A 12,016-nucleotide genomic window follows, 5' to 3' on the forward strand; every position below is an offset into this window, starting at 1 on the left:
ATTTTACATAGAACTTTAAGCAAGTTTTTATTTTTTAATTTGTGTATGTTTGTGTGTGCATATGTGTCAACCAAATTGATCATGATATGGTTTGAGTAGAATTTCCTTAAATTTAATGAAGTGATGAAGGAACCTTTTCACTTTTGATAAGGGTTTGTGGGAAGAGACCAAGTAGTTGCCTAAGCTAATTTCACACAACTAAAACTCCTAAGTTGTATGTCAAATTTTGGTGATTTTTTCGGTGAACTTTTGTAGGTGACTGAAGGGCTTAAAGCTAAGGTTTAGGTGTTTCCGCATTTACAAAGCTCTTGGGCCCCGTTTGGTTGCTGGAAGATGAGGGCCAAAACCGGGTTATCAAGGGCAAAACCAGGTTTTGCAAAAAAACTTTGTTGTTTGGTTGGTTAAAATAATAACCCGGTTTTCAATTTCATCTTCCAATTTTGGTCAAAAATTGGAAGAAGTTTCTTCCAGTAAAAAGGTGGAATTCGAAATTAAAACCAGGTTTTGAATTTTATGACAGTTTTTTTAATAATATTGTGGGGTCCACAATATATTCATCTTCCGTGTCAACCAAATGGACCATTGGCTTTCCAAACCACAAAACCAGGTTTTCGAAAACCTGGTTATAAGATAACCTGGTTATGTCAAAAATTCATCTTCCCCAACCAAACGGGGCCTTGTAGAAGTCATAGAGTGCAAAGTGAATGAAATGTGTCATTTCAAAATGTTTGCTTGGAACTCGTTTTGTTCACCCCCCAATAACCACTCCCCAAAAAAAATTAATACATTTTATACAAATGAATCAATCAACAACCAAGAAAGTTAAAAACTCATCAATTATTACTACATGTATGATTGATTGACTAGTGTTATCTCTTTTAACGTAAGAAGTGATATCTCTTTAGAATAACAACTCATTAATAATCATCACTATCAATTCGTATACAACGATAGGAACGTACCCCACAATATGGCCCGTGGCTATACAGCCACAAAAATGCACTTCCTTTACGTTGCTTTTTCTAACTTTTGAAAAAAAATTCCAAGTCCTCTCCTTCGTAAGAAAGTGCATTTTCGTGGCTGTATAGACGTTGCCCACAATATGCACCAGTACCACCACGATAGGAACGATAGGACCTGTCTTCCACCTTAAAAAATCTTAAAACGAATAAATAACTTCTTTCCCCCTTTCCTCAACATTTTGACTGGACGCAGATTTTCGTACACCCATTTCCACGACTTTTTGACTGTGCACAAAAGCTCCTACTTCCTGTACTCTCAGGGGAAACCAGAAAACAAAGGGAGCAGTTATCTTTTAAATCAAATTTCCACTCCTCTTTGATTTCCCCTTTCATGTGCTTCGTGCTCATCAAATTCAGCGTATCTACCGTATTGACTGGTCGATAAAGCTATGTGAAAATTCCATTCTATTCTCATATTGAAATAGAATACCATGCATCAGCTCAAATATCTGCCATACGGAACAGATCAGTGTACTTGGACTCGAAACTCGCTGGAATCCTATTCTGTCTGTGAAGACACTATACATATCATTATTTACTTTGTCTCGACTATGGCCCATTGTTTTCGTTGATAGGAAATGAAACCCATGTCTGTGAATATCCTGCTTATTATTCTTATTTTCATGCATCCATTGCTTCTAGCTCAAGCCCACACATTTTTTTCGCTTCAACAAATTCAATGCCTCCACCCTTTATCAGATAGGAGAAACTTCAATCCGCTCCAATGCAATCTGCCTCACAAATCAGTCCCAACACATGTCTACCCGAGCTTTGTATACTCACCCTGTTCGGATGAAACATCCCAATTCATCATTCAGCACAACCTTCGTATTCGCCATGGTTGCTTTTTCCTCTGATCCTCCACGCAGTGGGCAGGGGATGGCCTTTATAATCACACCCTCCAAGTCTCCAGTGAGAGATTCTTCATCTCAGTTCCTCGGTTTGTTCAACAGTTCCACCATTGGGAAGCCTTCCAATCATCTCTTTGCCGTCGAGTTCGAAACAATCCTCAACAAGGAATATCTAGACATGGACAACAATCATGTCGGCGTGGATCTCAAAGACCTCAAATCTGTAAAGTCTGAATCTGCGGGGTACTGGATTGGCAACAAGATGTATCCATTAGATCTCAACAGTGGACACAACATTCAGGCTTGGATCGATTACGATGATATCCAACAGCAATTGAATGTCACAATAGTGGAAGCCGGTTCATTTCGACCCAAAAAGCCTCTTTTATCTCTCCAAATTAAACATGAATCTTTCCGACATCTTGGAACAAGAAATGTATGTGGGTTTCTCTGCATCCACAGGAATAGTCGTTGAAGACCATTGTGTCCTCGCCTGGAGCTTCAGCACAAATGGAACCCCGCCTGAGCTGGATGTATCTCATCTTCCTTCTCTAGTCAAACCCAAGGATTCCAACTCGACACTCCGCCATAACTACAACTCTGGTACTTTTCTTGTTCCTTCTGGTCGCTGCAGCGGTTTTCTGGTGGAAGAGGAATAAGCAGACTGACGAAATAGAAGAATGGGAGAAAGAATATTGGCCTCACAGATTGGACTATAAAGACTTATATATTGCAACCAAGGGCTTCCGAGAAGATCAGATCTTGGGCTCTGGAGGATTCGGCCAGGTGTACAAAGGTGTTCTTCCTGCTACAGGACAGGAAGTTGCTGTAAAATCCATCTTCAGAGAGACCCCTGAAGCTCTCAAGGAATTCATAGCAGAGATTTCAAGTCTTGGGCGTCTGCAGCACAGGAATCTTGTGCAAATCAGAGGGTATTGCAGGAGGGGTACCAAGTTTTTCATATTGTACGACTACATGGCGAATGGGAGCCTGGACAAGATGATATTTGGGAGGACCAAGAGCGTGCTGACGTGGGCTCAGAGGTGTAGCATTCTGAGGGACGTGGCAGCAGGATTGCTGTATCTTCATGAAGAGTGCGAGCAGGTTGTGGTGCACAGAGATATCAAATCTAGTAATGTTTTGTTGAACTCTGAAATGAAGAGCAAGCTTGGGGACTTTGGGCTCGCTCGGATGTACGAGCGTAGAGGAGACCCACAAACTACTCGTGTTGTGGGTACACTTGGGTACATTGCACCGGAGCTGCTAAATACAGGAAAGGCCGCTCCCAGCGCAGATGTGTTCAGTTATGGTATATTGATGTTGGAGGTTGCATGCGGGAGAAGGCCAGTGGATACTTCCCTCGATGATTCGCAGATAGTAATGGTGGACTGGGTGAGAGGGCTGCAAGGGAAAGGCAGGCTCACAGATGCAGCGGATCCCAAACTTGGTGGTGAATATGTTGAAGATGAGATGGAGAAAGTGCTCAAATTGGGATTTTTGTGTTGCGATCCTCAGCCGGAGGAGAGCCCTTCAATCAGACAAGTGTTGCAGGTAATGGAAGGTGAAGTCTCACTTCCCGCTGTAATATATCTCCGTGACATGAGTGGAGAGAGCAGTGGGTCATTTCCATTTGCAGGAGTATCGTATGTATCGTATGCCTGCGAATGAGCAGGAGGAATCTCATCATTCTCGTAATGAGGAGAGATTTCAACTTCAGATCTCGGAGTTCTAGGAGGAGGAATCTTATTGCACAGGAGGATGCTATTCTAGCTTGCTGGGCATATTAGAAAATAGATGTCTATGTTGTTTTGTGAAATCAAATCAGATTTACAAGTTAAAATTTTCCTGCTTTTATTGGTGTGATTTTTCTTCAGAGTTTGGGGTCCCAGCCAGCATGATGGGATCAAGAGACAGCACCTCTTGTGGGGTTCTGCGATAGGGTTCATGGTCGGATCGAGGAGAAATGCCCTGCAAGCCAAAAATAACTTTTTTATAAATATTCTAACTCTAATTTTATAACTGACATAAATCTTATATAAAATATCTTTAGATTATATGACAATATAGTAGTTTCTTTCAGCGGTATTGAGTTTCAAGAGTTTGTCAATTGTAAATAGGTTGCGGACATTCTATTTGGTAGACACAGTCCAAGATTGAATTGACCATGTTACTGTGTGGTTTATTCTTTTGCATTGGTCATTGAAATAATCATATGTTCTATTTCTTATGCTTTATTCATTTAGATTATTGATTATATTTGTATATAATTGGTATATTTGTAATAATTTGGTTGTCCTATTTTTAATGATTCAAGCAATATACAAACAAAGAAGACTTAGCTCATTGACTTGGACAAAAGTTTCACAATACATCCTTATAGTAATAATACCAAGGCCAGATGCACCATCTTAATTATTCAAGAATTTGCTTCAAGTTGGTAGCATTTTCTATGTGTCCTCTACTTTGTTTGGCATTATTTCAGGGAAACTATCTTGATTTTTGCAGGAAAATCCCCTGCATGGTCATGCCTTTTCCTTGGCATTATGAATATCAACCTAGCATAAAAATTTATAGAAACTATTTCATGCTATAGTGGGTAGATTAAGCTTAAACATCATACACTAAGTGTGATATCCCCATTTTGACATATAAATTAAATAATAGATAAGTATTATACATAAAGTTTATAATATTAAAATAATCGATAATGTATAAAAATATTATAATTATACTAAGATACAAATATAAATTATATAATAATAATAAAATTATAAATATCAACTATATATATATATATACCACATGTATATAATTAGATATTTAAATGTCATGCTATAGATAATTAATACACACACATATACTATTTTAAGTACTATAGTATATGGCCATTATATCTTTTATATATATTAAAATAATATTGTTATAAATAATTAAAATGATTCATATATAATATATAATAATATATAATAAATATAATAATATATAATATAGTTACCTTATTAAATATAATTAACATTAATGAAAGGACATGTCTCTATGAAATACCACACACACACACACATATCAAACATTGAGAAGGGGTTATATGGATTGTTATCAAACAGATACAAATAACAAGACAAATAAGTAAATCTCCTGAAACGAGACATTACAAGTGGTATCAGAGAATCAAATCTGCCAACCTATGGGACATATCTACAAAAGGATTGATTATTTTTAGAGGTGGAAAATATTTATCATAATTTTTTATTAGAGGCAAAAGTCCAGCAGTTGAATACAACTATTTTGTGTTGCTATAGAAGGCTTGACTCATTACTCTTTGCATAATTTTTGGGAGAATGTTGGAGCATTGTTTTGAGACTACTGTTAGCCTCATTAAAGATTCATCTAGCTATCTATCATATTATTGACATGCAATGCAATACTCTCATATCATTGCAATGCTACTTGATTATACTCTCACATTATTGACATGCAATGCAAGAAGCTATAGCCACTGTGTGATCATGTGCTAGCTGGTACAATGTCCAAGGTAGGAAAAGGGTCTTCCATGAAGCAAGGAAGGTGGTATTTGGTTCGCCAGATCTGATGGATCTATCAATCCATTGCAGTAAAAAAGAAAATCTCATGGAAGTATTTTAGACACACCCAGAGCTGTATCAGGGTTTTGTTCAAAGCCAACACAGGGTTTTCTTCCCTTCAACATAGGAATAATAATGGCAGGGAGCTTAAATAAATATAGCAAGGGAGACCATGGCGATGCCTCAGATCTCCATTGGCTCAAGTAATTTTGTTCAAATGAAGATAGACACTCAATGGATCTCAGATTATCAAAATCAAAATGGATCGAGTGTTGTTAATAGTCATGATAAACATGAAGACAATAATAAGGTTAGTTCATCTGAACCAGATTGTAATGGCCAACAACACCAAACTAATCTACTTGGTGAGAATTCCACTACATTAAGTGAAAATGGGAATCCACGTCAACATTCTACTGAGAGGGACAACAATAATGGGCAACAACATTTGAATGAAAGTGAAGAAACCCTAAATTATGATTTTTTTTTATAATATTCCTCTCCAAGTTAGATTCCATGTTGCCAACTAAACTACTTTAGAAATCATATTCCACGGATTAGATTGGCACTTTTTATTGCAAGATTTAGACTCCAATTAGGCAAATTTAGCATGGAATTTGTATTTAGAGAAAGCTCCCAGATCAGACATGCAAGTTTTTGTAAATGATAAAGACAAGGACATGATTTCTAACAATAGTAAAGATGGAGAAGTGTGCAGATGCCTTGATAATGGGTGTGCCAAATTGATTGAGGGAGATACATGGTCTAGTATCTATCACAATTCAATCATTGAGATGGGTAAACTAAATCAGTCGTTGCAATTGTCTTGTGGACATGCATACCACTCTAACTGCATTGTTGAATGGTTGGGATCTAAAAGCACTTGTCCACTTTGTAGATACCAAATACCTATATGATTCTAACCATTTCAACTCTTTCTTGAGGAATAAGTTCTTTGTGTGATTACTTCCTTTCTTTTATTTTCATTTATAAGATGTAAGAAGCTTCCGAAATTTATAAGAATTGATTTTGGTGGTTATGTGTAAAGCTCATGGCAGTGCCTCAGATCAAAAATATAGGAAGGGAGACCATGTTCCACTTTATGCCAACAAAGTGGTCCCTTTAGTAATCCCAGGTAGGGTAGACTTTGATTAAATGTAAAATTGTAAGGCTCTTAAGTTTTGTTAATTATGTGCCAATAGTGGAATTTTGTTATGGTTAAGTTGTTGAGTTGATATCCTTGCCATCAAGGTTCAAATCCAATGCAGATGAGGTCCCCCATTTGTGGTCTCACTGGTTCATAACTCCAAGTCAAAGTGTTTACCCCTCTTTAAAAAAAAGAGTTTTGTTAATTTTGTAGAATTGATCGAGAAATCTAGAGATCATGGTTATTGGCTCAAGGATTGAGTTTTGAATTGGTTAGATGTGTAATTAAAGTTTTAGGAGTTTTTGTGTACCAATGTCGGATGGAGGAGTGTGTGTTAATTGCAAAGTGTAAGTGTGGAATTTTAACTTGTTTTGAGTGAATCTAGAGGTCCCAATTTTGGATCTATGGTCCTTTCCTTACAATTATGGAGTTTGTACCAAGCATCACATGAGGATATTTTATTATTGACTTGGATATCAATACAAACTAATTTATATTTATTTTGAATATATTTGTGACATTATAAGAATATGATATTTAACATTTTTTGATATTATTAATATTAAAAATTATAATAATTAGTGAATCAGATTACCTCCTAAGTAGATCACCTTGATGGATGCCAAGCACTACCATAAAGGTCAAGAGGGAAAAAGTTTTTCCCTTGGACTTAGGTAGGATACTGAAAGAAGAATAAGATTACCATCTAAGTAGATCACCTTGATGGATGTTAAAGTGATGTCGTCAAGGCCAAGAGGGCCAAAGTTTTTCTCTTGGGCTTAGATTGGGAAAGAAATGTTAAGATGGACATCTAAGTAGACCACCTTGATGGAATGGTAGAATATTTCCATCAAGGCCAAGAGGGCCAAAGTTTTTCTCTTGGGCTTAGATTGGTTAAGTTAAGAAACATTGACATCATGTCAAGCTAATTCAACTAAGAATAATCCAAGCAGACCACCTCATTGGATGACTGATGCCTCCCATTGAGGCCAAAGTTTTGCTCTTGGGCTTGGTAGGATATTGCTTTAGAACTAATTTATCATGACTCATCTTTCCTTTGGAGCTATTATATACATGTATATGCTAATAATTATTAGTGGTTGTAGGATCCATGATCAAATAGCGTACTGGGGAAGTATATTTTATAAATCATTCCCTTTACTTCATTGTGAAAAATAAATTATAGAGAATCAATAAAGAATGTATGATGTGTCTGCATCGTGTATGCTTCATGTCTTCATATGTTTAAATCATGTATACTTTGTGTCCTCATGCATTCATGTGACTACCTTGTGTTTTCTTCATGTTTTAATTTGTTAAGGATGTATATCTCAAAATTCTTTCAAGTCTTTTATATGAAAATATGTTTTGTATCCTTAAAGGAGTTTATTTATGGAATGATTTTTTCTTGAGGACAAGCAAATTCGAGGGGGAAGGACTGTGATATCCCGATTTTGACATATAAATTAAATAATAGATAAGTATTATACATAAAGTTTATAATATTAAGATAATAAATAATGTATAAAAATATTATAATTATACTAAGATACAAATATGAATATATTATAAATATCAACTATATGTGTGTGTGTGTGTGTGTGTGTGTGTGTGTGATGCTATAGATAATTAATACATACATACATACATACATATATACTAGTTTAAGTACTATAGTATATGACAATTATATATTTGTTATATATTAAAATAATATTGTTATAAATAATTAAAATGATTCATATATAATTAATATAATAATATATAATATAGTTACCTTAATAAATATAATTAACATTAATGAAAGCACATGTCTCTATGAAATACCATATATATATATATAGAATATCAAACATTGAGAAGGGGATATATGAATTATTATAAAATGGATACAAATAACAAGACAAATAAGTAAATGTCCCAAAACTAGACATTACACAAAGGAAGAAATTAAGCTTGGAAAAATAAGTCAACTTTGACTATTTTACACTTTCAATTTAAGAATCTAGCATTAGTATATGATATTTAAACCATCCCACTCAGTATTTGGATTGCATAGAAATCTTCTTTCAAAGTGTTGAGGAGAGGGGAGCTCCTCTTCAAAATTGGATTAATTGCCAAAGAAATCTTGGATAGACCACTAGCCGGTGTTCTCCCATTGCCCGTGCAACCCTTTAGGGAATTCGTTACTCTCTTGCTTTGGAAAGTTTTCTCATGTGCTTCCTTGTTTTTATTGATGCTATGGAAGGAGTTACTAGTTATCTATCGGATTCAATACAAGGATTTAAGCTTCTCCACTTCAGGCATGGATGACTTTTTTGAAGGATTTATTCCGTGCGTTTTAGGGGGATTTTCGCAATGTCTTTTTGAGGAGATCAAGATTTATCTACCAAGGGAAATCAACTCCAAAATCCTTCATTTTTGCAATGATTTATCTTTACACAATATGAGGTATGAGTTCTATATCTAGTACTAGTTTGTGTTCATCCTTTGCTTAGATTGATTTTACTCCAATTAAAGGTACTTTCTCAATCTTTTGAGGATGTTATGTGCATAAATACTTTGTGCCATTTTAGAATGACTTGGTTAAAAAGTCACATGCTATATTTATCTCCTTTTTTACTTTGTTTTGGCTATCCAAATGGCCACACCACAACCAATGAAGTGTCATGATTTTTTCTATAATTGTACATCTTTCATTTCAAGTTCTATGATTTATTTATTTTCAAAAAAACTTGATATTAAATTTTTTGAAGTTAAAATATTATAAATTAGTATCTAATGACATGCCTTTCATTTTAAGTTTTATATATATATATATATATATTTTAATTTTAATTTTTTTAAAAATAATATTTAATCTTTTTAAGTTAAAATATTATAAAATAATAGTACTATCTAATAAATTATACAAAAAAAAAAATTATTTTGCTTATCAAAAAATAAAATAAAAATAAAAATAGTACATGTAAAAATCTCAAATTAACTAGACATATTTTTAGTTTGTGTACTTCATTTTCCTCTCCCATCAACCCCTCATTTCCATCTCTTATTAATAAACAATCTAGAGTTTTAGTTTTCATTTCAATTAGTAGACATATATTAGATTTGATTTAAGCATTTTAATTGTCATGCAATGTGACTCTATGTATGTTTAGATTAGTCATAAGGGTTTTATCCCTATTATTTTTCCTTTAACCTAATCACATTACAAAGTTTCCATTAGATTGTTTTTACTTGCAAGTGATTTTGTGTAGATTGGGGGGTAGAAGTAGTTTTGAGAATTGATTGGTGTATTTATGAAAATAGTTTCTAACGTTCTTTTTCAAAGTAAAGGATGAAGATTAGAATCCCTTGGGATAATAAATGAGTGCCTCTAATTGGGTAAGTAGAAAGTCTATCTATGGAATTTTTTTTTGGCCTAGAAACAATGAGGAAACAACACTAGACTTGGAGATTTGTCAGAATTTGATGGTCATAATTTTGAGGTAGTTGCAAGTAGACAACATGATCTTCACAAGTCAAGACATGAGTAGAAATAAAGCACTCAACTTCAGAACTCGATACTGAAAGAGAAGGTTGGAGATATGTATACAAAAAAAAAAACAAAAAATGGACTTCAAAATATAGATAAAATCATTACTTTTTAGTATTCATCAAGAACATACTTCTATGAAATCATTTCAAATCTACCACTTGCATATTGCCAATGTTCAAAACTTCATTTTCTTGGTAGGAACTTTTTTCTTGAAACTACCAAATATATTTTTATCTTTGTAGTTGAATTCCTCAAAACAATAAAAAATCTTACTACCATTTATTCATAACTGTAGCTTCTCACCTTTTCTTGCTTGATTATATTGTTTGTGTTGCATATTTTCTCATCCATAATTCTCTAGGTTACTCTTGCATGCTTTTTTAGATTGTATTATTTACATCGTTCTAATGAATGCATAATCATGTAATTTGATAAGTGGATTTTATTTTCAAGGATTTTTTAAAAAAGGGAAACCCTATTTCAATTTATTCATATATTTAAATAAGTTTTAAATCATTTTTCTATAATATTTTTAGATGATACATATTCTTAAAATTTTAATTATATTTTTGTAAAAAACTATCTAGATATTATTGTGGAGTCATTTGATTTAAATTTACTAGATATCCCCCAACATATAATCATGCAACCATGAAAATTAGCTAGTACACTATTTCAATCTTTTAGTGTTTGTGTCCTCTTGTTGCGTAAAATCTTGGCCATTAGCTTTTTTTTCATAAATTATATTTTATTACCAATTTTTTCACATCATTAATACGTCAAATCTTCACTCAATAAGGATACTAACCTCCAATTTAATCCCCAAAATTTTGAATTGTCCATACAAATAGAAAAATGTTCCTTTGATTGTATTTATTAATAAATACAAGATACAATATAGCTATTTTTAATTTCGATTATTAAAAAATATTAAAAAATAAAAGTAAGTGCATTCTATCATAGATAGAGACTAAAATAATTTAATTAGTCTACACATTTAATTGATTTGGCTCATACATTTGTCAAACAACCTTCAAGTAATGTATAAAATCACAATTAAATGTCATGATTTACTTGTTGGGTTTATCATAAAGTACTTCACCTAATTTTGAATCTTTGTTTAGATGGTTATCCTTAAACATCACATACTACAAAAAAAAATTAATCTTGTAAAAATTAGGTCAAGTTCAAGACTATTTTATCACTTTTAGCATGGGAATCAAACCTTAGTATGTGATATTCAAGCCATGGGCATTTAGATCCGTGCACTTGTAGAAGTTTCAAGAAATTTGCATGAAAAGCTACATGTTACCAAAGCAAATTCCACAAGCTATTTTTTTAATGACTATTCACCTAAAATCCTTCAAAAAAGTAGAGGAAATTTCATGCTTTCATAAATTTGACACTATGCACAAAATAATCCCACATTGGAGCATTTGAACTCTCACACCAATTATAATATGAGATAATGCATAACTGAGTAGGAATCTATTGAAGTGGGTGATTGCTTGTAGTCATATAGTATACTACTATATTGACAAAAGAATTAATATTTGAAATAAACCAAAAGAAAATTAAGAAATGCAAGAGTATTGCTACCTATTATTATTTATATTTATAACTTTTTATATGGTAAGTGGGATGAATGTCTAACCATGATATCTTCCAAGGAAGTAATCCAAATCACTAACAAGGATACAGAGAAGAGGATTTAGGGGAAACATTATATTTTTAAGTAGAGACCAATGATGGTCAATAAAGAATTGATATTCAAAAATAATATTTGTTATTTTTTTTACCGAGTATAATTTTTTAACAAAAATTATAGCTCTGCAACATATACATTTCAACTTCATCTTTTGAGAGTTTATAACTAG

At 33.3% G+C, this 12,016-nt stretch overlaps 1 pseudogene; it reads left to right on the forward strand.

Annotated features, from left to right (window-relative positions):
* The first annotated feature begins 1,609 nt into the window (after positions 1-1,609).
* On the forward strand, positions 1,610-3,541 carry LOC149549765 (L-type lectin-domain containing receptor kinase SIT2 pseudogene; annotated as a pseudogene).
* Positions 3,542-12,016: the final 8,475 nt, after the last annotated feature.

This window comes from Cupressus sempervirens, chromosome 7, assembly GCF_028749045.1.
Source record: "Cupressus sempervirens isolate cs-2001-9-10 chromosome 7, ASM2874904v1, whole genome shotgun sequence".
Taxonomy (NCBI): domain Eukaryota; kingdom Viridiplantae; phylum Streptophyta; class Pinopsida; order Cupressales; family Cupressaceae; genus Cupressus; species Cupressus sempervirens.